The sequence below is a fragment of the Argiope bruennichi genome, chromosome 10 (genome assembly GCF_947563725.1).
Source record: "Argiope bruennichi chromosome 10, qqArgBrue1.1, whole genome shotgun sequence".
Classification (NCBI taxonomy): Eukaryota; Metazoa; Arthropoda; class Arachnida; order Araneae; family Araneidae; genus Argiope; species Argiope bruennichi.
Genome location: NC_079160.1, coordinates 3,932,880 through 3,956,197, shown reverse-complemented (window position 1 = coordinate 3,956,197; position 23,318 = coordinate 3,932,880). Strand labels below are relative to the sequence as shown.

The 23,318-nt window shown below is 33.8% G+C and overlaps 1 long non-coding RNA gene across 3 annotated transcripts in view; it reads left to right on the top strand.

Moving 5' to 3' along the window:
- Positions 1-354: 354 nt before the first annotated feature.
- LOC129988673 (uncharacterized) overlaps positions 355-23,318 on the top strand; it is a 29,572-nt gene continuing 6,608 nt past the window's right edge. For 2 of the 3 annotated variants that reach the window (XR_008785666.1, XR_008785667.1), the window contains exons 1-3: positions 355-476; positions 3,543-3,760; positions 12,821-12,985. This is a non-coding gene — a long non-coding RNA (uncharacterized LOC129988673). Of the gene's footprint in view, positions 477-3,542; positions 3,761-12,820; positions 12,986-22,008; positions 22,565-23,318 lie in introns of those variants that run through there. The other variant, XR_008785665.1, reaches the window with a different exon arrangement.

Below are 23,318 nucleotides of genomic sequence, written 5' to 3'. Positions count from 1 at the left end.
CCTGGAGTTCTTTACCAGGGCTTCAAATACTTTTTACAAATGTAGCCTCATTTGAGTTCATATTATTGGCGTTCTCAAGTGTATTCATAATCAAGGAAATTGAAAACAAAAACAAATAACTGATCTGAAATAAAAGAATTTATAAAGAAATATAGTTTATTGTGTTTATTTGTAAAACTGGAATGAAATTCTTAGAATTAAATGGAGTTATTTATTGTAACTTAATAAATAAAAAAATCCATATTGCAAAGGCTGACGAAATTTTAATAGCATAAAAAGTTTTGAAACAATCATGATTAGAACGTGAACCCATAGCTTAAGGAGTTATGCTCTAGTCCATTGATTTGAAGTGAAGTAGATTATAATTTGCAAAGGTTTTTGGTATAGTGATATCTCACTTCGTCTGAATTGTGATTCGGAGAAGGGCGACCTCGGCTGTCTTAGGATTGAGACGGACTCCTGTTAATCTGATTAAGGTAATTTTTCTCGTGCTTCTATCGCAAGTTGTTTATTATATTCGATAAATATAAGTATCATTACAATGCGGATGTTTTCTGGTACTTTGCTTTAGGTTATAAACTGATAATTATAGACCATCGCCGTTCTAAATTTTTTTTTTTTTTTTTGCAACCTAATTTTTTTTGAGAAGTCAATTTGTTTCATAACCCTGTAAGTATTTTGCTGCAAATGAACGTGAATAATGTTTGACGCTAGTTTTTAATGCTTCTGTAGTTAGTTATCTATGGAATATTCATTCTCAGCCAGCGTATATGTATCCTCGTTTGTAACGTTTTGTTACGCAATTTTATTGAATGCCAAGTCGGTAATTGTGAACCATTGTTCTGAAAATTAATTTAATCTCATTTTCGACATTTCTCGGACGTCTTTTGTGCATTTACACTTCTACTCAAGCGAAATATGTGGATTAAGCTCCACTTATTGGCTTATAATAATTGCTTTATTGTTGAAGAATTTTTAATTGAAGTTCGAATAAGAAATTTATCAATTGAAAGTTTCAACAGCATATCCCGACAAACAATTTGCTTGTCCATTTGGGTCACAACCTTTAAGTTCAAAACTTTTATGGCTAGATCAGTATATGCAATATTTAGTTCGCAAATGCAAAACAGTAAGTTTCTAACTGCATTTTATCCCTATACTATGAATTCTGAAACTATAGAATTACGAGAATTTGAAAAATCGAATTCAAACATATTCCGACTAATTTTTTAATGAAACTTCTAATCTCTCAAAGTATATTTCAGTTCTGTTTATTTGTTACTTTTTTATCTCGGCTGGTTTTCTCTTGAACTGTGAAATTTATACTTAAAAAGGAAGTGTATATATTTGTGCCGGAAGTTTACAGGAGCGCCATTAAAACTATCAAATTCAGCACAGGTATACTTTATAAGATGAAAATGTTTATCTCTAAGCGATTTTATAAAACTTTAATTGCATACTAAATGAAACTTGAATTTTCTTGGGTCATTATTTCCTGAAACATCGAAGCAAAAATTTGGTTTCTGCGTCCTTTTAAAATTAAAAAAAATTATCTAAAAATCTTATTACCATACAATTTTTCAGAATTTTGACAATTTTTAAAATAACTATTTGGTTTTCTTGCATCACATTATTGAAATGATATTCAAACCATTTGTATTGTTTCATCAAATAGCAATCGCATGACTTCCTTCCATTTCTGAAAGCTTCAGAAAAAAACGCTTCTGCTAATCCTGAAAAAAATTGTAATTACATTACATTAAAAGACAACTTGAAATTTGATATAAAATACTCGGAAACTTAATTTTGGGAAACTTAATAAACATTTAAACGATGTCATGGAATTATGCTTCATTAAGAACATGTTTTAGTTGAGGAGAGAATCATGAGTGTTAAGTTGTATTAACGAGATTCAGAATAAAACGAAAGCAATATTCCTAGCAAATCAATTAGTGGTTAGTCTGCAATACTCTCCAACCTGAAAGGGCCTGTATTCGTCATTGAGAATTGCAAGTCGCGATCCTTTGGGCATCTGAAGCTGGAATGTTGTTTACTTTCTTTGTTTTAACTTTATGTTTATATTGTTTTAACTTGTTTATGTTAATTGTTTTCTGTTTATATTGTTAATTGTTTGTGTGTTTTTATGTTATGTTTATATTGTTTTAACTTTAAAAATTCGCCTAAAACTATAATGTGAGCTTAGTAGCTTCTCTAATGCGTTGAATGCAAAGATTTTATATGCAAGCGTAGTGTTAATCTTTGAAGATAAACGGATCAAAACGAGCCACTCTGATGTCGAAAATGCAACGTATGGTTACAAGAGAAATACCGCTAACTTTGTTGATTGCTCAATTATGTAGAAATGTTTTGTGGAGTTCACATTTCAAAATTATACACGTTGCAATTATCCATTGCATTTTGTTCCTGGAAAAATTTCAATCTTAAATGAAATTTCAGCTAGGGGAATTGAATGATTGGATTATATCGCATCTAATTAGTTATGCTTTGCTTTTTGGTGGGTTTTAATTTATCATGCCATTTCTCATAGCTTATTATAATTGCTGAAATTCGAACTCGAGTTGTTGAGGAATTGTCATGTTTCAGTCCTCCACGATTTCGGAAACTATCTTTAGAGATGTCTGTATATGGCCATAATCGAAACTCATTGAGCTACAACAATGAAACGTCGTTCAAAATTTTACGATCTCGATTAAATTTTGGACTAAAACCATTCACAGAACATCTGCCCGAGTGCAACACAATAGCTATGAAGAATAAAAAGGTAGAAGCTTGATATTTGGTACAATTTTAACATATAAATTATCTGTGCCAAATCTTGAAACTAATCAATGAGTTGACTGTCAGTAAGTATATCTGCCTCTATGCATGTGATAAAAACTCAACATTTTAGTAAGATGAAATCTGGCATGTGATTTTCATACACAAATTGAGTTTCTAACAATTTTAATTTCAATCGACAAAAAATTCTTACATTCTCCGTTCACTATAATATTGAAGTACAAAAACGGTCCTATGCGGACTTCAAATAAAAATTCGTGGTGGTCATGGCCTTAACAATGGTTCACAATTTTAATGCTAGGGCAGGAGGATAACATCTGTATTGGGGAATTTCTTGAAGACGCTTCGGTATGTTTTGTCAAGCATTTGTTTCACATAAAAAAAAAAAAAAAAACTCAAACTGATTATCTAGCATCAGCTCAACCCCAGTATGTCTTTTAATTCTTAAAAGTTTCGCAAACGATGAGTAACTCATGCATCGAATTACTGAATTTTTAAATTTTATTCTGCAGTTAAGTAAAAATATAAATTTAAAAGGCAAATCACTAAAACGCTTCAATACCCAAATGCCCTTTTCATAGAAATTAAAATAATGCCCAAAATAAGTTGCATCTGATTAGCAAAATAAATCACTGTCAATGGTTTTATAAACTGAGATCACTTTAAGGATCATGTCATTTTCTATATCTTTAAATTGTGAACAGTTTAAACATGTTTCACTGATGTATTTCCGTTCTTTTCAGATTCAATCTGTCATCTCATCTGCTATTGCCTGGATACTTGGTTAGTCGAGAAAAACCTAAAAATGGCGGGATTTTAGAAGACTTGGTATGCAAGAATCGACTAATTCCAAAACGCAACGGAAGCTGACTTCCGTCATTATCTGCTGGTGCTACTTAAAATGCAACAAGGATAACGCTGGATCCGAGATGCGTTACGCCTGTACGGGACTTTTACAAATGTAAGTAAACTGAAATATCATTAATTTTCTTAATTTACAATTTATACTTCCTCTCAACTTTTAAGCCTAAATGCTGAATGTTATATTTTAAGCAGCTTACTTAAAATTGTCTCCTAAAATTAAAATATATTCAATTGCTAATGCTATTTATTGACAATAAAATCATACTAAGTATATTACTAAATGAGTTTGTTGCATGTGCTTAGTAGAAGCATTTTTTTTTAATTGCGACTCCATGTTCATTCTTATTTTCTAACATATGAAGTACCGTAATCGTCGAAAAATTCAAATTCGAGATTTTGACCACCCCGATTTATGAATAGCACTAAGTTTGTTCGTCTGTGATAGACAATTCCAAAATACTTTGAGACAGAAAACGGGTTCAGTTTGAAAGTCTGATAGGCATCGTACCACCTAATAATACTTTGAGACAGACGGATGAATTTGGACTACGGTTTTTACATAAGACTTTTAAATTTCTGCCAAATTATAAGCAAAATCCGTCCTAAAGAAATCTGCCCTGCTGTTTAAATACAAAATAGCATTAACTTCGAGAGTTCAGTTGAAACTTAGTACATATTTTAATAGACTAGTGTTGCTCTAAAACGGGACATTAATATAGCTAAACTAAACTTGGTACAGGCTTAATATCTATAGTATAGATGTCCATTAAATTTTGAATCAAATCTATCAAGGGTTCACGTCGGTCGGTCAGTCTGTAATTCCAAAAGCATGTAAACATGAGATGTAAAATGTGGTTTTGGGTCAAACCGATTTCAATCGGTTGGGATTAACATTAGTTTTTTGGGTACTATTAACCGCATGCTAGGTATTAATAGGGACTCCCTAACATTCTTATGAATTTAGGATCACACGATAAATTCTTTATTGAAATGAATATTTCATAATCTTACACCAATGCCATGAAACCTATTCTCTGGAATAACACCTTTTTAGAGTATGAGTTTTGATGACCACTTCAACTTGTTCTTATTTGTACGGTTAAGAATATATTTTATTCTTCAGTGTTGAAATAAGTTATAAATTGTAAAGTAAGATACTTAAATTTACCGCTATTCCTAGTAATTTTACTCAACTAAAGCAGTCTAGCCAATTAGCAACAGGCTGTTTCAGTCATAAACTCTACGTCTAAAATCGTCCTTTCAGCATTTTTCAATTTGTTCATAAAATTAAAGTTAAATGTTTCAAAACTGTTAATTAAAATCCGAAATGTGCTCAAAATGGTTAATGGATCTGTTGCAATTTAGAATGTTTTTAACCGATTGAATTCAGGAGTAAATTTACGCCATCTAAGTCAAATGCCGATGAAACTGCTCAGGCACTCCACTAATTCCATTGCACGCAGTGATATGCTTTCATGCATAAATTATGAGTTTTAAAATGGATGCGGCTTATTTAATACTAGCCGCCTTTGGCGACCAGCCGGTTCACCAATCTTAATGCTCGTCAAAATTTTAATAATTAAATATTTTATGTAACTCCTATTTTAATAGCTTTTTCATCAAAATATTTTAAAGCTAAAATTTTGAGTCATATAATTCATTCATAATATTATAAAGGCCTTCAAACATAACGTAATATGTCTCTCTAATTTTCTGTTAGCTTCCGTAGAATTTATGCTTTAAATTAAAGTGGAAATGGTTAAATTGCAATTAATATAAGGACATTTTTTACTGAAACGAAGCATTTTTTTTTAAATATCTGTACTGAAAATAGAGTCGCTGAGTATTTAAAGTAAACCTCATGAGCACTAAAGAATCTTTCTTAATTTATGTAATATCTCAAGAAGTTTTCTACAAAATTTTCTCAGATTCATCATGAACAGATCAATTAACAATATTTAGTTTTAAATGGATGAAACTCTAAGAAAATAAACAGAATCGTTTAAAATAATTGGTCGCAAAATAATTGCCTTCAAAACGTCCGTATCCGTTGTCAACAATCGGAAAACTATCCGCATGCGTGAATTTTCAACGCCAGTTACGATAACGTAAATGCGTGAATTTTTCTATGCCATGTGGGTAACGCTATGCAGATTAAAATTTTTAATTTCCTTTTCTTTTTTATTTTAATTCAAAAGTACTTCAGAATGAATCTGAAAGATCGATTAATTAACAATTTTTAATTTTAAATGCATCAAACATTAAGAAAAGAAACAGAATCGTTTGAAATAATCGGCCGAAAAATGTTAACTCTAATCTCATTAGAGAGGGGGGAAAAACTGAACGAACACACTCACACTCACACTCACACACACACACACTGAGCTTTATATAAGTATAGATTGGCCGCCTTTGTTGACCAGCTGGGTCACCAGGTGTAAAACTCCCAAAATTCAGTTAAATATTTATGTGCGTTGGTCTCTTAATAGCTTAATCAAAATATTAAGCTTCAAATTTACATTTCCATAGCTCACATTATAGAAGCCTTACGACATTTTGATCATTGTAATATCTAATTTGCTCTCATCTCCAATTTGTCGTAAGATTTAAATTTGAATTTGAAATGAAAGAGAACTTCAATAGTTGCGAACTTTTTTACTGAAACCAGTCATTTTTAATTACAGAAAATCGAATCTTTCACTATTGTAAGCTTACATGTATCGCAGAATATTTTATAATTCAGTATTTGAAAGAATTCAATGAACTTCTGATGCGTCAAATTCAGTTTTGTCTTCAAAAAGATTTGAATGCGGCAAGTGTTATTTCAATCAATAAATATACTTCAGAAAATTATGAATTCTACGTTATACAATTCTTCGATCCTGTAAATCATGGGCAGTAAAATTATCTTGCGTCTAACGGTTGTCTTCCGAGATCAAGCCTGATCTAGTTATAATGCTTTGAATATCATTATTTTAAGATTATCAACAATTGCATTATTTTAGACAATCGGCCTTAGAAAATCCGAGCCTTGAGGAGCGCATTTTCATCAAGACGATGCGCTTTTTTATAGAATAGGCATTCAAATTTTCATAACTTAATACATTTTAATTGCAAAAGAGTGAACTTTTAATAAAATAGGCTTGAGACATTAATATTTAATGACTTATAGAATATAGGATCTGTATAAAATTTTTTTTATTGTATAAAAAATCTGTAAACGTAATTTATAGGAATATTTGATTCAAACTATATAAAATATCTCATTTAGACGAATTCGCGTATATCTAATAAAGTTGTAGAAACAAGCTGTTGGTCCCTGATTAGTGTGGATATCCTATGTATTAAGCTATATATGCCTTAAATAAGATTGAATTATTGAGCTGATAGCCCTTTTAAAACATCGTAGAACTTTTTCTCGTATTGCTTTTTTAGAAAATATCGCATTTCAGTCTACTTCATACAGGCAGCAATACCTAAAAATGCTAAAAATCGCATTTTTAAGTTAAAATTTCAGAAAGAGTTAACTCAGTCTTTTAATTGGAGTTTTTGTCAGCGTAATTGCAACATGATAATTACAGCTAGCTTTTTTCTACGCACTTCATTTCTTTGTGAAATTGTTCGAAAACAGTTATATTTTCTTAAAATTCATTAAAAGTAGAAACTTAATTTAAAAGTTAACACTGGTATAAATTAAGATTTTTTTTTAAATTTTAAAATGATGCAAAAACCATTTGTGCTATATTTTCGGAAGTCACAGAGGAAAGATGCCGATATTTCGCTTCATTTTCAGTTGGTGCAAATTACAATCAGAATTTTCATTTTTTCCCGAAGTGAAATTCCTACCCTCTAAAATGCGTTTCTGACAAGTTTACTAGTTCTAAGTCAAACGGTTTTGTATGTAGAGCGCAGATATTTTAAATTAGCATGAATAGAATATAAAATAGGGCGAGAAAAATCTCGCTCTATTTTATTTTCTGATGAAAGCCATGCTAATCTTCAAGCCACAACCATTATGTCGATTTCATCAAACTTTACTTTCTCATACAAAGTATTGCAATTTGCAAAAAAACTCAATTAGGGATTTTTCCACGAATCTTTTTTGATATCTTTAAATCCAAAGCCCATCTTTGGCATTTATTCCCTTTTTTCTGTAAAAATAAATTCAAACGCTTTGAGCTAAACAGATGAATTTGGTGTGGGACTTAATATCAAATTAATAGTTCGTCAAATTTTGAAGAAAAATCTAATCGGAGAAAGTTAGTCGAGGCTATCCGAGTAAAACGAACGCAGTAAATACAAAACTTACAGAACCAACGCATAGTTTCATACACAAGTTTAGCATCTAAAATATGGATTCGGTTCAAATTTGGAATCAAATTTGTCTCCAAATTTGGCTTTCATCGATCTGTACTTTTACATGCATATAAACGCAATTTAAGATCATATGCAGAATTCTATTAATTTCAGATTACATTCATATCTGACAAATTTTTGTTTTAATCAGTCAGCAACCAATGGGAGTAGTTTCATGAAGTTTTCTCTCATTTTCTCCAATAAGTGTTATTCCAGAGGACGTCAAATGTAACATGTGTAATTGTATTTTAAGCATTAAGCATGTGTTATGTATATGCAAAAACTTTTTACTTAGACAAGCCACTTTGAAGCACATATCGTTATGTCAATTGACACATTTGGGGCCGGCAATGCCTTACTTGGTGAAATTCGAATTAAAATGACTTGCTTTTAACAATGTTTATTAAACATAACCTGAAAAATAACGTACGACAAATTGGTCTTTGTACCACTGAACCAAACTAATCCTAGTCAAGCTGAGAGAACGCCTTGCATGGCATTAGTCTACTATAGATAGTACTAACTTGACATCTGTTTGCCATTTTTATTGAATCTGTCTTTTGTATGGCGAGTTTTTTTCCCGATTAATCTTTGGTTTAAGGCAAAGAGTATTTGAAAATCGAATTTGTTTATGCAATTTTTTTCTGTTTGAAAGAAAGTCTACACTTGTAGTCGCAATCACATGCCAAATTTGTAACACTTAAGTCCACACGTTTCTGAAAGTATAAATCGACCAACTGTCAACCAAGTTGGATTTGGCTCAAAATTTCATAATGTTAAATCTGTGTACCGAAGTTAATCCATTTAGATCCCTTCTCTTTGTAATTACCGCGTTAACTTAAATTCGAACAGACATCCACTGAACGGAGTTTTTTCAAAATTTGACTGAAATCGACAAATCTTGTGTGAAAACAGTTTGTTGGACATTTGGAAAAGATCCATTCAGAAATTTATTTCGGATCCGAATTTTTATGGTGTCTTTGTTTTTCCAATTCCGCGCCATAGTCTCAAGTAAACTAAACGATTCGAACCCGACCTTTCTGCAAGTTTCGTGATTTGTGCTTGGCAGCAACTGCAATGTAAATTTGGCTACTATTTAAACTCGCCTCATGTAAGTACTTTAGGCGGAATATGCGAAGTGGTTTCAGCTCTTCGGTCGAGGCGGAAGATTAGTTAACTGTGGGCAACTGGTTTGTTGCTTCACCATTTTAAAAAGGTTCCTTTCAGTTCGTTTAAATGTTAGACAGAAAGGATGAATGGTTCGAATCTATTGACCAAGATCTGGTAATGTTAATTGAACGATTTTAACATTTATCGTATTATTTTGATTGCAACAGTAATGAACACATTGACTTTATACTTTATAATCAATAAGTTACTTTAAGGAAATTGCTTTCAACTTTGTCTCCCCGACATAAGATTTCGCTGTCAACTTTGCTAAAATTTGGGTTAGTTTACTCAGAGGAATAAGTTTTCATACGTCTAGCTTTGAATCTTTTTCAGTTCTGCCATATAGATTTAAGGCTGGAAGAACACGGACGGGCTGATATAATTACAAAAATGTTGATCTAATTCGATTTCTAAAGTGTGGAGACTCGTCAATATCGAGTTTGAATTTTTTGACGATTACAATACTTCATCTATACATCGTATACGAGAAAATGCCAGTTACGCCAAAGATTAATATTTAGTAACTATTAATGACCAATGCCATGCAAAATATTGGCATATTTTGCCCAAAGTTCAGTTTTATGCGAAAGTATAACGTTTATTAAATGAGTTTGGAGAAAGCCATTCCAATTTTTGTTGGATAGAAAAAAAAAAAAAAAAAAAAAACTGGTGGTCTTTATATAGTCCAAGTGTCACCTGCTCCATGCCGCGCTTCAATTTTTAGAGCTCTCAAAATATGAAATTTCGCTATAGCCCCAGAATCACCCTCTGGAGTCATTTCATCGTTTTTATCCAATTTACGTATATATCTAACCAATAAAAATGTTGACGGCTTAATGTTAAATGGCATTTTCATTTAGTATGATAAAATTTATTTTATCGAGTTCGAAGAACTGGTCACCTAGGGTGGCTAGAGATTTCTAAAATCACAAACCTACTGACATGACATTTGCAGTTCGAAATAACTGTTTGGTATCTAACTCTGTATACTGTGTACAGGTAAGAACCAACTGGATGGAGTCTTGCAGAATTTTTTTCGCATACTTTCTACTTAATTGTCACACTTGCCTTCCTTCACATATAATTGTTGAACTTGGATGCGATTGATTTCCACGTGTGCTCAACTTTATTTTCAACCCCTGTATGAGTCTTGCTCTTGAAGTAGAGAATTTTTTCGATGAACCATATATTCAGAAATGTAGAATCTTTGTCCGACTGAGGCCATAATTTAGCAAAACTTCAGTTTAGTACAGCGTTTCTCAACCTTTCAGTATTCGTGGTCCAGTTTTCAATCATAATTTTCATCTCTCCCCCCCCCCGCTTACAATAAAATGTATACAACAATATATAGTGAGTATTTCGGATTATGTTTTTAAATTATTTTTAATTAACTGCCAAAAAGGAATAAAAGTCAGCCAACGTTGGCGAGAAACCACATTTGGCATTTTGCCAAGCGGGCGGTTAACAGATGGAGCGAATGAAAGCGGGGGAAATTTAAATATTATATTTGAAATGAAAGCCAAACAGGGAGAAAACGTCAAAAGAATATGAAAGTAGAAAAAATTCCTTAATGAAAGTTCCTAACGGGGTAATTCCTAGACGGGGTTAGCTAAATTTAGAAACTGGAATACATTTTTTCGAATAATAAAGGATATAAAACAGAAGCATGACTAAACAAAAGATAAAATGTTTGTGGAAGGGAATCCACACGACCGATACCGCCTCGAGCATGCGCAGAGCAAATGTTTTCTCATAAAAATAAGGAAAATATTCGATAACGCAAGTTTCAATTCCAGCCAGTCTCATTCGAGTCGATCCTTCTATCGGTATCGAATCTATCGTGAATGTGTATGTTATATATGTTTCCGTGTTAATTGCAATTCACCATATTAAATATTCACGGCAGCAGATTTATGCAGACTCATGGATAAATTTTTAAGCAGAAGTAAGCTAGCATTAGACGACAGTCAAGTATCAACAACTACACAGACGAGCGTGGTTCCGAAATTAAATCAAGAAAATATTTTCAAGAATACTTAAATTTTGGATTTTCTAGCACTGAAGTGAAAAAGAAAGGCCCCTGCGTATCATTTGCACAAAAATGTTGGCCGCAGACAGCTTGAAACCTAATAAACTTAAACGACATTTGGAAACGCTTCATCGTGTCTTCACTTTAGGAATAAAAATGCCTTAATTGTATCTTGCAAAGTTTCATATAAAATAGCCAGATGTAAAAAACCTCACACCATTGGTGAAGAGCTTATTTTGCCAGCAGCAATTGAGATTGTAGAAATTATGTTTGGAGATAATTTTTTCAAAACAATTGCAGTCCATACCTCTTTCAAATGATACTGTTGCTCGTCGAATGGGTAATATAGCTGAAGATGTACAGTGTCAGCTTTTCTCGAAGTTGCGTGACAAATTATTTTCATTACAGCTTGATGAAGCAATAAATAGTAATAAAGATGCTCATTTAATTGCCTATGTTCAATTTTGTGATATGTCAGTAGTAGAACTACTTTTCTGCAAACCAATAGAACTCAAAACAGCGCTCGCATTATTTGCCATTTTAAATGATTTCATGAACGAGGCAAACATAGAATGGAAAAATTGCGTCGGAATATGCACCAAGATATGCACCAATTGCGTCGGAAGATTCCAAGGTATACAAGCACTTGTAAAACAAAAATCGCCTCAGTGCGTCAGGACACATTGCATGATCCACAGAGAGGTTTTGGCTTCGAAAGAAATAAGTCCTGGTCTGAATAATGCGTTACGGTTGTAACCGTAGTAAATTATATAAAAATGAGACCGCTGAATCTAAAAACTTTGCTCTGCAAGACAGGCCCAAGGAAGTCAGTAATGATTATTAAACTTGTTTTTTAATTTAGTATGTTTTAAGTAAGTTGTTTTACTTTAATAAGTTATTAAATATGTCAAAATGCATTTTGTTTTCTATGTGTATGTGCGATTTTCTTTCGGTGAGTTAATCATTTTTTTTAAATATTTTCTCTTGGATATTCTCGCGCCTCGCCTCTAGGGTGCTCTCGCCCCCTAGGGGGGCGCACCCCACAGGTTGAGAATCGCTGGTTTAGTAAGATTACATAGACAAATAACATTTGATATAAATGCGGCGTTTATGGGGCTTCCTTTTTTGAGTTACCACTTTTATATCCATAGGAAAGTACGGAACTGATAAAATCTCGATGTATTTATTTCGAAATTTTCCTTTTGTGTTCTACACCTTAAATGCTAATTCTATATACTAAATTTTATCTATCTAGCCCTTTAAGTTTTGTAGTTATCGTATTCATTCGTCTTCGTATCAAATTTTGTAGGAATCTAGCGATATTTACAAGATTTCTAAAGACCACATACCAAATTTCATCCACCGAATTTGGTTTGCAAGTGTTCAAGTAAGATACAATTCCGAAAATGTTTTTCGGATGCGGAATGGCTCAAAACGTAGATTCGTTAAAATCTCTAGTTCGAATTTTTTGACTTTCACAATATTTTCTTATAGTTCAGACATGATTAAGTAATGTTTGGTAGATTAAATTTAATCTCATTAAACTTTAATTTTTTTCATTCTTGCATGTATAGAGGTTTAAATAAAGCTATTTCTTTTTAGGATTGTTGGCTCTTTCATTACTGAATGTATAAATGGATCTCTCTGAATGAGGAACCTGACCAGATAAGTTGTTTTAGAATCTGTTGTTCCTGTAAACCCAAACAGTTCAGAAAGTTTCTTCAGAAAATCCAGTCCGGAAGATCCGAAGTAATCGAATTTAACATGGTAATATTTTTTGACTTCAAAGATATTTATAATTATAATTTAAGATTTTCTGGGTTATTTAAGAAATCTTTATCGTATGTTATCCAAAATAGGATGTTTCTAACGATATTAAATTTGAGTAAAATGAGCATGTGCAATGAATACTTGAAGAGCTTGACTGGCTCTAAATCCCAATTGGAGACTGTCTTAGCAAGTGTTCTCTAATATTTGATCAGACTTCTGTGGTAGCAGATTTTTCCGAGTCTCAACGAAATTTCAAAAATCTGATCTTGTTAGCAGAAAAAAATTGCAATTTTCTTTCGCAATTGCATGCAAAAATCTTGATACAGAAGTTTGATTCTCTTTTGTCCATTAGATGTCTAATTTTCAGTATGTTAATCGTTTTAAGTGTTGTGTAGTTCATTGCGAAGTAGTGTAGTAATCTTTTTCCAGTTCTGAAAGCTCGAAATACTTTCATTAAAGTACGGTGGTTCAGCCTCTTGTCAAGCGGTCCTTCTTTAGAGTAAGTCGCTGGGAAGGCTTTTGTGCAAAGAGACATACTTTGGAAATCTTGAAGTCGGGTCATTACTTTTGTGCAACAGTTCCTGATAAAATGAGCTATCTTAGGCATTTTTGAGGGTATTTAGTGAATTTCTGACAAATGAACTTGAATGTTTCAGTATTCGACTTCAGAATTTTTAAGGTTGTAGGAATTGATTATTAGTGTTTCTATAATAGGAAGTTGTTCCAAAAATCCTCAACATTACAATAAGAACAGTAGTAAATAGTTTTTGAGCATGAATTTCTAAATTGAGGTTATAGTTAAAATATAAACCATTTGATGCTGAGGACTTGTATTGTAACAATCCTGATGAGGTTTTTCTCTGCCAATTTCTTATCGAAGCAATACTTGCAGTGTTTTTGAAAGAAATATAAAAAAATTACGATTATAGGTACAAAATCGAACTCTGGTCTATTTTCTAATTGGTGGAACATATACTTCAATGAGGTATTTGGCCTTTATGTTGGAGAAATCTGTGTACATAATTTCTATATTAAGTCCTCAGGCCTTCGCATTTGGATGGCTATTCAGATTCCAATAATTTGAAAGGAAGTTGGATCTGATGTCTCACTTCATAACATTCGCTTAAAAGAAACTCTTTATACTAATCAATATAAAAAATCTTTGGAAGTAATGCTCTCAATGGATTTCTCCATTTTATATCTGGAATTCAGACATATTTAAATATTCTAGGAAACAAATTTACATTCGTCCCCCCCCCCCAAAAAAAATCTTCATTCCATTAAGGTTAATATTCGAGACTAATCCTTCTATAAGTGGCTGCTCCGAATAATGGTATACAAGCCTCGACGCATCAATAAAACTCTATTGTGTGTGAAGAATAAGATGTCTTGTGTTTTGATAGACCATGTAAATATAAAAACGTAAATTTGAAACAGTTTTAAATTATAGTTAAGTACCCACAACATACCGTTGAATGAAAGAAATTCAATCCAAGAAACTCAATACTTTGAGCACCGAACAGTATTCAATATTTAATTCGTCCGATTGAAAAAATTAATTTCAATACTTATGAAAGTGAGAATAAAATTGACTTCATCAAGTCGTCTGACTTTTTGCCTTTAAAGATTTAAGTCGTGACTCTTCAAGCAATTTTTAATTTCAGAGCCGAGAATGTAAATATGATGCATGTTAAAAGTGTATGCAGGTTTACACACGGTTAAACTAAATAAATGGCGACATTAATTTTGGAATTAAATACACTGAAATTTATTAACTTAAAAGCTAATATTAATAGTGAGTATTAGTAAATTCGTAAATTGTATAATTTTCCCCTCTCGATTCTATTTTTCTCCTAGGAAAATATTGCATCAGAATAGGAAATGCTATGCGTTTGTTATTAATTCTCAATTCTGAGAAAGTGTCTTGAATTACGATTCTGAAATTGGAGTTCAAAAATTAATATGGTGTCTACTACAATAATACAGAAGTAAAGGCATGGAATTAAGATGGAAATATAAATTTTTCGACCATTGAACTATGCGCCTAATGCTCATCTTTCTCAATATCGAATTCTTTCAAACTTCAAATAACCAGTAACAATGCGTTTAGAGAACTGAATGTAAAAGGGCAGGAACACAATTCTCTATCCACTCTTGCAAAATCCTTCATCAGTAACATTAGGTGCGGGAAGAATGTTTCATTTACATAAGTGAAAATACTTCAATGAAGGAATGTTTTCACCATTATATTTAATTCACGACCAGAATCTATAAATCCCTAATAAATTGCACTTCATTCTATCAATGTTGCCTACTTTCTGGATTTAGCTTCCTGTACTACAGCTTGAAGTGAAAATGAATCGATTTTGTATTAACCAAACCCGTTTCCCTAACTTTTTATTAATCGGTATCCATCAACCCACGTCGATTCACTTAATTTTTTTATCAGAAGGTCTCGATTTTAATCGTCAATCATTTTTACGCTCTCGCATATGTAGTATAAAGTATAACAATCGCTAAAAATTCGAACTCGAGATTGACTCCCCTCCCCGTTTCAGATTTACATACTAATAACCTCAGACCAGGAATTAATGGACAAATCACTCGCCATGGATGACACGACAAATTCAGTAAATGCTAAATTCACGCCAAAGTTAATATTTTGTATCTACTGTACGCCAATGTCATGCAAGGCGTTCTCTGGGATATCTCCCTTGAGTATGAGAGATTGTTTTGAGGAGGCCACTTCCGCTGGTTTCTTAAGCGTACTAAATTCGTATCGATTTGGCGAAGGTAACGTCCCCATTCGAAATTTTTTTAAACACTATCGATCTTAACAGTTTAAGTATAGCGAATTTCATATTCATTTTAATTTGTTGAATACAAAAATTAATACTACATTGACCTTTCATTAATACTACATTTACAACTCCAAACCATGATTGGCACTGTTTGGCCATATTTGGCTCTTTAATGAAACCATAACTTGTCAGCATACATTTGCAGTGGTGCATCTTGGCACAGATCTGAGCCTTGCGTCATGAAATCGAAACTCGATAACTTCTCAGCAGGTACTTGGATACCATTTCGGTTGCAGAAAGTTAAGGAGAAATTTCATTTCTTTCCCTCGTTCCGACTCTGAAGTATAAAGATGGGCTTATTTTAGAAAGATTCAGATAAAAATAACGGGAGAGTGAGCGCGCACAATTAAGGTTAGACATTTAATAGAAAGGCTTAATATATTTAACATTAAATTGGAGATAAAAGGTTTAGGATAGCACCCTTCCCTCCCCTTTTTACTTAAAAAAAATAGGACGAGCTAGCTACCAGCCGGCTGGTGAGAGGGTGGGAAAATATTCATAACTATAAATTCCATTTCTCCCTTCACTACCAAAAGAAGCTTAATTTATACTTTCAGTTTTGGTAGTGTGCTGGAAAAAAATTGAAATTTCCCATTAAAAGATATCGAACGATTTCAGTCTTTCTGATACTTAGCTATAAAAGCAAACCAGAAGTACGATAATGCACGTTATTTTTCTTGTAGTAAACATAGGCTTTCAATAGTAACTTTCACGAGTTGTTAGGAGGAGGCTCATTGAGTTAGGAGGAGGCTCATTGAGTTAGGAGGAGGCTCATTGAGTTAGGAGGAGGCTCATTGAGTTAGGAGGAGGCTCATTGAGTTAGGAGGAGGCTCATTGAGTTAGGAGGAGGCTCATTGAGTTAGGAGGAGGCTCATTGAGTTAGGAGGAGGCTCATTGAGTTAGGAGGAGGCTCATTGAGTTAGGAGGAGGCTCATTGAGTTAGGAGGAGGCTCATTGAGTTAGGAGGAGGCTCATTGAGTTAGGAGGAGGCTCATTGAGTTAGGAGGAGGCTCATTGAGTTAGGAGGAGGCTCATTGAGTTAGGAGGAGGCTCATTGAGTTAGGAGGAGGCTCATTGAGTTAGGAGGAGGCTCATTGAGTTAGGAGGAGGCTCATTGAGTTAGGAGGAGGCTCATTGAGTTAGGAGGAGGCTCATTGAGTTAGGAGGAGGCTCATTGAGTTAGGAGGAGGCTCATTGAGTTAGGAGGAGGCTCATTGAGTTAGGAGGAGGCTCATTGAGTTAGGAGGAGGCTCATTGAGTTAGGAGGAGGCTCATTGAGTTAGGAGGAGGCTCATTGAGTTAGGAGGAGGCTCATTGAGTTAGGAGGAGGCTCATTGAGTTAGGAGGAGGCTCATTGAGTTAGGAGGAGGCTCATTGAGTTAGGAGGAGGCTCATTGAGTTAGGAGGAGGCTCATTGAGTTAGGAGGAGGCTCATTGAGTTAGGAGGAGGCTCATTGAGTTAGGAGGAGGCTCATTGAGTTAGGAGGAGGCTCATTGAGTTAGGAGGAGGCTCATTGAGTTAGGAGGAGGCTCATTGAGTTAGGAGGAGGCTCATTGAGTTAGGAGGAGGCTCATTGAGTTAGGAGGAGGCTCATTGAGTTAGGAGGAGGCTCATTGAGTTAGGAGGAGGCTCATTGAGTTAGGAGGAGGCTCATTGAGTTAGGAGGAGGCTCATTGAGTTAGGAGGAGGCTCATTGAGTTAGGAGGAGGCTCATTGAGTTAGGAGGAGGCTCATTGAGTTAGGAGGAGGCTCATTGAGTTAGGAGGAGGCTCATTGAGTTAGGAGGAGGCTCATTGAGTTAGGAGGAGGCTCATTGAGTTAGGAGGAGGCTCATTGAGTTAGGAGGAGGCTCATTGAGTTAGGAGGAGGCTCATTGAGTTAGGAGGAGGCTCATTGAGTTAGGAGGAGGCTCATTGAGTTAGGAGGAGGCTCATTGAGTTAGGAGGAGGCTCATTGAGTTGTAAGGAATACACATAAAACATCCTGTTCTTCAAAGCTGAATGCGCAATGCTGAATCAAATTCCACAAATTAGTCGTATAACTCCAAAAATATCAATTGAATACTTATTTGTGCAGTAAAGTCGGGTATCACTGCTCGGCTATTTTTGATAAGTCATCCGGTAATACAGTGTCTGATTAGTTTCCTAGATGGAAATAATTCATAATCCAATAGAATTTTAAATTTTACCCAGAACTATTTCTAATCAAATATTTAACAGCGGTTCCCTCTTAACATCTTCATTGTCCAAGAATGCATAGAATTCTTCCAAAAATGGAGCGAGTTCTATAATTATAGATGCGTTTAACTACATATTTAACGTCTATTCAAATTTGCGCTACTCTTATTCTTGGAGGAAATTGACATGCGCTTATGTTCTGTGATATTTTAAGTCTTTGAAATAAAATTTACTTTGATAGCAAACTTAATTTTTGCCTTTAAAATATTTTCACTAAAAGCGCTCTTCTAAAGAATTTAGAAAATTTTATGTATTTTAATGGTTTACGTAAAATTCACAAATCCAGTTTGGCCCTCTGTTTGATATAAAATTTTGCCATCTTATTTCATGCATCATCTGTTAGAAATAACACATTATTAAATATTGGTAGGTGCTCAAAGTTATTGAATTATTAGGAAGCATAACTAATAAAAAAAATTAAGTTATTGAGGAAACGAGCATTATGAAACGCTTTCAAAATTAAAATCGAAAAGTAAAAACATGCCCAAGTCAATTTTAAAGATGAAAACACAAATTAAATTTGAATTTATTAATAAACTTTAAAGCTTAAATTCATATTGGGAAGCCAAACTTTTGCCATTGATTTTGAATTCAAATATCTGGTAAAATGAATACAACGATAATTTACAGATGAATGTTGGTGAAATTTTTCATGATTTTATCCTATTTCATTCAATTTTATGTGCTTTCAACTTATGTTTACACTTTTATACTTTGTCATTAATACTGCATAAGCAAATATTAAGAATAAATTTATATATTGTGCAATTTGAGATGGGATAACTTTCTAGGAACTTTTAAAATAATGCCTATGAAAGTTACTAAATTACATTAGTGTTATGCTTTTACTACTTTTAACTTAAATAATAAAAAAAAAACTCCTTATTCAATAATAAGTAGTTGATATGTTTAGCACAGCGAATTCGTTGAATCTTCTTATCCATTGAGAGGATTTTTACAAATATTGAAGATTAAATTCTTTGATATGTATTAAAATCAAAATTGTTCTGTGGAATCTTTTTATATATCTAATTTCCAATGATGCTTCTTGTATATCTAATTCTTGAGCCTTCAAATTTTTGTTCGTTTATTAACTCTTGGACCCCCCCCCCCCTTTGCATAACTTTTCTGCTTATGTTTATACTTTAAAGAAATGAATCTTGTCGAGTTTTTCAATTCCTCTCTATTGAGTTGACCACATTGAGTTCCCCATTTGCTTGGCCATTCTGAAATGGACCAAATGAATCAAGCCATTGTAATGCTTACTGCCGGGTTTTAAAAGTATTCTGATAGTACAGGCTGTTAATCTGCACTCCTTGAATAGGAAATAATGAATGGAGCTGTAAGATTTAGCATATTTTTATCAAGATTTCAAGATCATAAAATCTAGAACGAAATCTATTGCATTACATTTTCGTATACGAAGTATAAAGAGAATAGTTATTGTCAAATTTCGAACTCGAGACTTTGGCGAATCTCCTCATTTTAAACTTCCCTGAGTTTGAAACCATTTTTGGAAAATGTCTGTCTGTGACAACAAACTCCTTGAGGTAGACGGTTGAAATTTGGTATAAAGTCTTCACAGCAAATTTGTAGTTTATGAAATCATGAGCAAAATTCTTTCACGTCTGTCTGCTTTTCTGTTCGAGTTAACACATTTAAAGAGCTAAATAGATAAAACTCTGTAAAAATTAACATCCCTAAGGTACACATCTGCGGAATTTGGATCCAAATCCAAGAAAGGGATAACTGTCTGTGCTTTCAGAAAAAACATGTAATTGCTATAATTCAGAAACAAGGATTTAAGTATATCAAATCAATTTTACGATTTTAATTACAAATGCAGTTTTGTTTCAATCGGTTGGGAAAAGTGTCTAAGACACTAATCCAATTTTTGGAAACTATTGACACATGCCTATGATTAATTGCTAAATAACTCGCCAAGGATTACACGATCGATACAGTAAATGCTAAAAAAGTTTCCTGCTGGTTTTATAAGCGTGATGCGAAGTTGAAATTAACTTAAAATCTTCATTCCAGTTCTGGAAAATAAAGTAGTTTGTCTAATCCTGGGTCTTATTTACAAAACTGCAGTCTTTGTAGAAATTGGATATCCAAAATTCAAAGAATCTTAAGAGATGGAATTCTTAATCTTTTAACCGAGTTTCTTACAATACTCTAAATGTTATTGAAGTGCAACAAGTATATTCAAGCTTAAAATAACTGCGAGTCTCATTACCATTTTTTTTCAATAATCGTGTAATCGGATGCAACCTGAAATTCTAACAATGTATGCCCAACTAGTTTAATTATAGTAGCTGCCTTGTGTTTTATTTTGGATTGGAGTCTGAGTTTTATAATCCAGTGTGTTCTTTTTTATTTCATTAAAGGTTTTCTGAAAATTCGAATATTTAAGTAATTCCCAACTTAAAATTTCGTTACAGTATTGGGAAAATCATTGTGGTTATTCAGTTGTGTGAAGATTTAGTGCTTCTTGTGCTTGTCTCGTTCTTTTGTCCAAGTCATGGCGGCAACTTTCAATTTGGAACTTTTATCTCTAATTTCGAATTTTGTTACTATTTCACTGTTATAATGCAGTATCCTATGTATTGTCGCCATTCTGTAGTCTCAGTGTGGGAAACCTATATTGTGTAATTTATCGGTAGTGATGACAGATTTCGAGAGGTTTTGGCATGTTTAACCTTTCTTTTTAGGTGAATTTCATAATTAATACTATTGCAGAAATAGACCAGTGGATAAGTAGTATATAAGTTTAGTATGCTGAGAAATGGAAGATACTTTATTCTATGAATATTTCCGGGGAACTCTGAATACAGCTAACATAGCCTAGTTGAACGCATAAATGATACTTGTAGATACTGACGCATTAGCAAAAGGCATGTCACTCTGTAAAGCTCACAACAATGTTCGGAGTAAAACTGAAGAGCGCGCTCTGCGTTTAACTTTAAAATTAGCTTCTAGAGTTTTATATAAATTTTCTTACAAAGCTTGCAATTACCAATTGAACAGTTTTTGGATCTCCGTTCTTGAAAAGTTTAAATCTCTAAGTTGACCTATTCCCGTTTTTTCATTCATATAAAGCATTTCGCTAGATTTCCGCTATTCAAAATGGTCCATTTTAAAATTGCCCATCGGTTAAATTTAAAAATAGCTTCTTGGTTATATACAAGTTAGAATAATTTCAGTTTATTAAAACGCGAGTCGATTCTTTCAATAGATTTCTATAATAGAAAATTCAAGGGTAGTTTTTGAAATACATTGTTCCATTGGTAAAAGAATTGAATTACTCCCAATGTACTTCAGGATCTTTGAAAATTATACCCAAAAAGATTACTAATTTTTTAAATTCATTCTTTACTTCAATTAAGTAAAATCTTTATGAAATTAAGACATATTTGTCCAGCCCTTTAAATTTCTTTAGATTTAAGAACCATAAGGATGAAGGATCTTAATTTAGTGAGGAACGCAATATGTAGAAATAACTTGGTGCCATGTTTCTCCCCTTTCAATCGTCAAAAATTCTAGTGCTAAAGAATCGAAAGCGTAATAGATAGTAAGGTATAAGAGGGTCGGGAAAGGGCTGGCTTAAGAGGACTTATGGTCATCTGGCATGAAAGATTACTAGGTTCGTCTTTCAATATCCCTTACGCAACATAAAAATGAGACTAATTTTATAGATCCCAGAAAGATCTAGGATAAATTCAATGTTTAATTTCAGTTCTGTGCGATTCCTCTACGTGCCTCTTATATTTGGGAATTGCTCAAGGTTGCAATGAATGGAAGTTTACATTAATTTTCACTTCTGTGACATTCTCAGGATAATCTGTCTTGAAAATATCAGGTTTTTTGAAAAATTAGGATATGGTAAAACAATTACGGTTATTAAATTTCTGATTTCAGGAGATCAATATCTGTGTTCAAGATATTTTGCCTACACGTTTTATGTCAATACTTTCAAAATTCGAAGTGTACATCAATAGAGTTGAAAATCGTATGGAGATATCGACAACTTTTATAAGGAAAGCTATATTTAGCAGCAATGCCAATCAAAGCGAACTTTGTAGGGATGCAGTTAAATCTGATATAGATTCAGAGAGAATTTGAGGCCATCCTCCGAAAGTAAACTTTTACACAAGCCAGGCTGTCATGGATGATGCACTGGTGCTCCACCAATCTGCTCACTTCTTGCGTGGGAAGTCCATAACCGTGAACTACCCGAGTGGCTGTTATCGTCACCAATAATCATCATGCGTGATGATTCCCTGTAGTGCTTCTTGCAGCATACAGTGCACCCACGAATTTGGACAAGGCTCTCTGCATTGGAAAGCGTATTTCATGAAAATACTCCAGAAGTGACCGAACAAGGCATCTCTTCTAAATTCTAATGTCATTTTTTAAACGTGATTGTAGGAAGATTGTGAACAGTTTGACAACTTTTGTAATAATTTCTAAAATATGGGCTAGAAATTACATTTTTCATGACAACCTGAAATAAAACTGAATTATGTTTACTTCTGTTATTTTTATTGGTTATCAATACAATCAGAAATTCATTAGCATCACTTTCCGTATTGCAACGTTACCATGTAGACTATCTTATAAGAATTGCATATTCCACGTCAAGGCAAGGAATAGCTAACAAAGGAAATAACGATGCTTCTTTGCTTAAAGCAATTCTCCTTTCTCCACAAAATTCTTAATTGCATTTGTTTAACACAATTCATCCGGAAATTAGCCATAACATCAAAGGTCTCTTGGGGAGGCGATTCCTTCTGTTCAACTATCTTAATCGTATTACTTTGTGGTGTTAAGGATTCCCGATTTGAGAACTCGTTTGAATATCTTTTTGAGAATAATTTTTTATTGAAAGTAAAATTCTAAGCTCGAGTGTGGGTCCGCCCTTTGCCCCCCCCCGAGTGTGGGTCCGCCCTTTGCCCCCCCCCGAGTGTGGGTCCGCCCTTTGCCCCCCCCGAGTGTGGGTCCGCCCTTTGCCCCCCCGAGTGTGGGTCCGCCCTTTGCCCCCCCGAGTGTGGGTCCGCCCTTTGCCCCCCCGAGTGTGGGTCCGCCCTTTGCCCCCCCGAGTGTGGGTCCGCCCTTTGCCCCCCCGAGTGTGGGTCCGCCCTTTGCCCCCCCGAGTGTGGGTCCGCCCTTTGCCCCCCCGAGTGTGGGTCCGCCCTTTGCCCCCCCGAGTGTGGGTCCGCCCTTTGCCC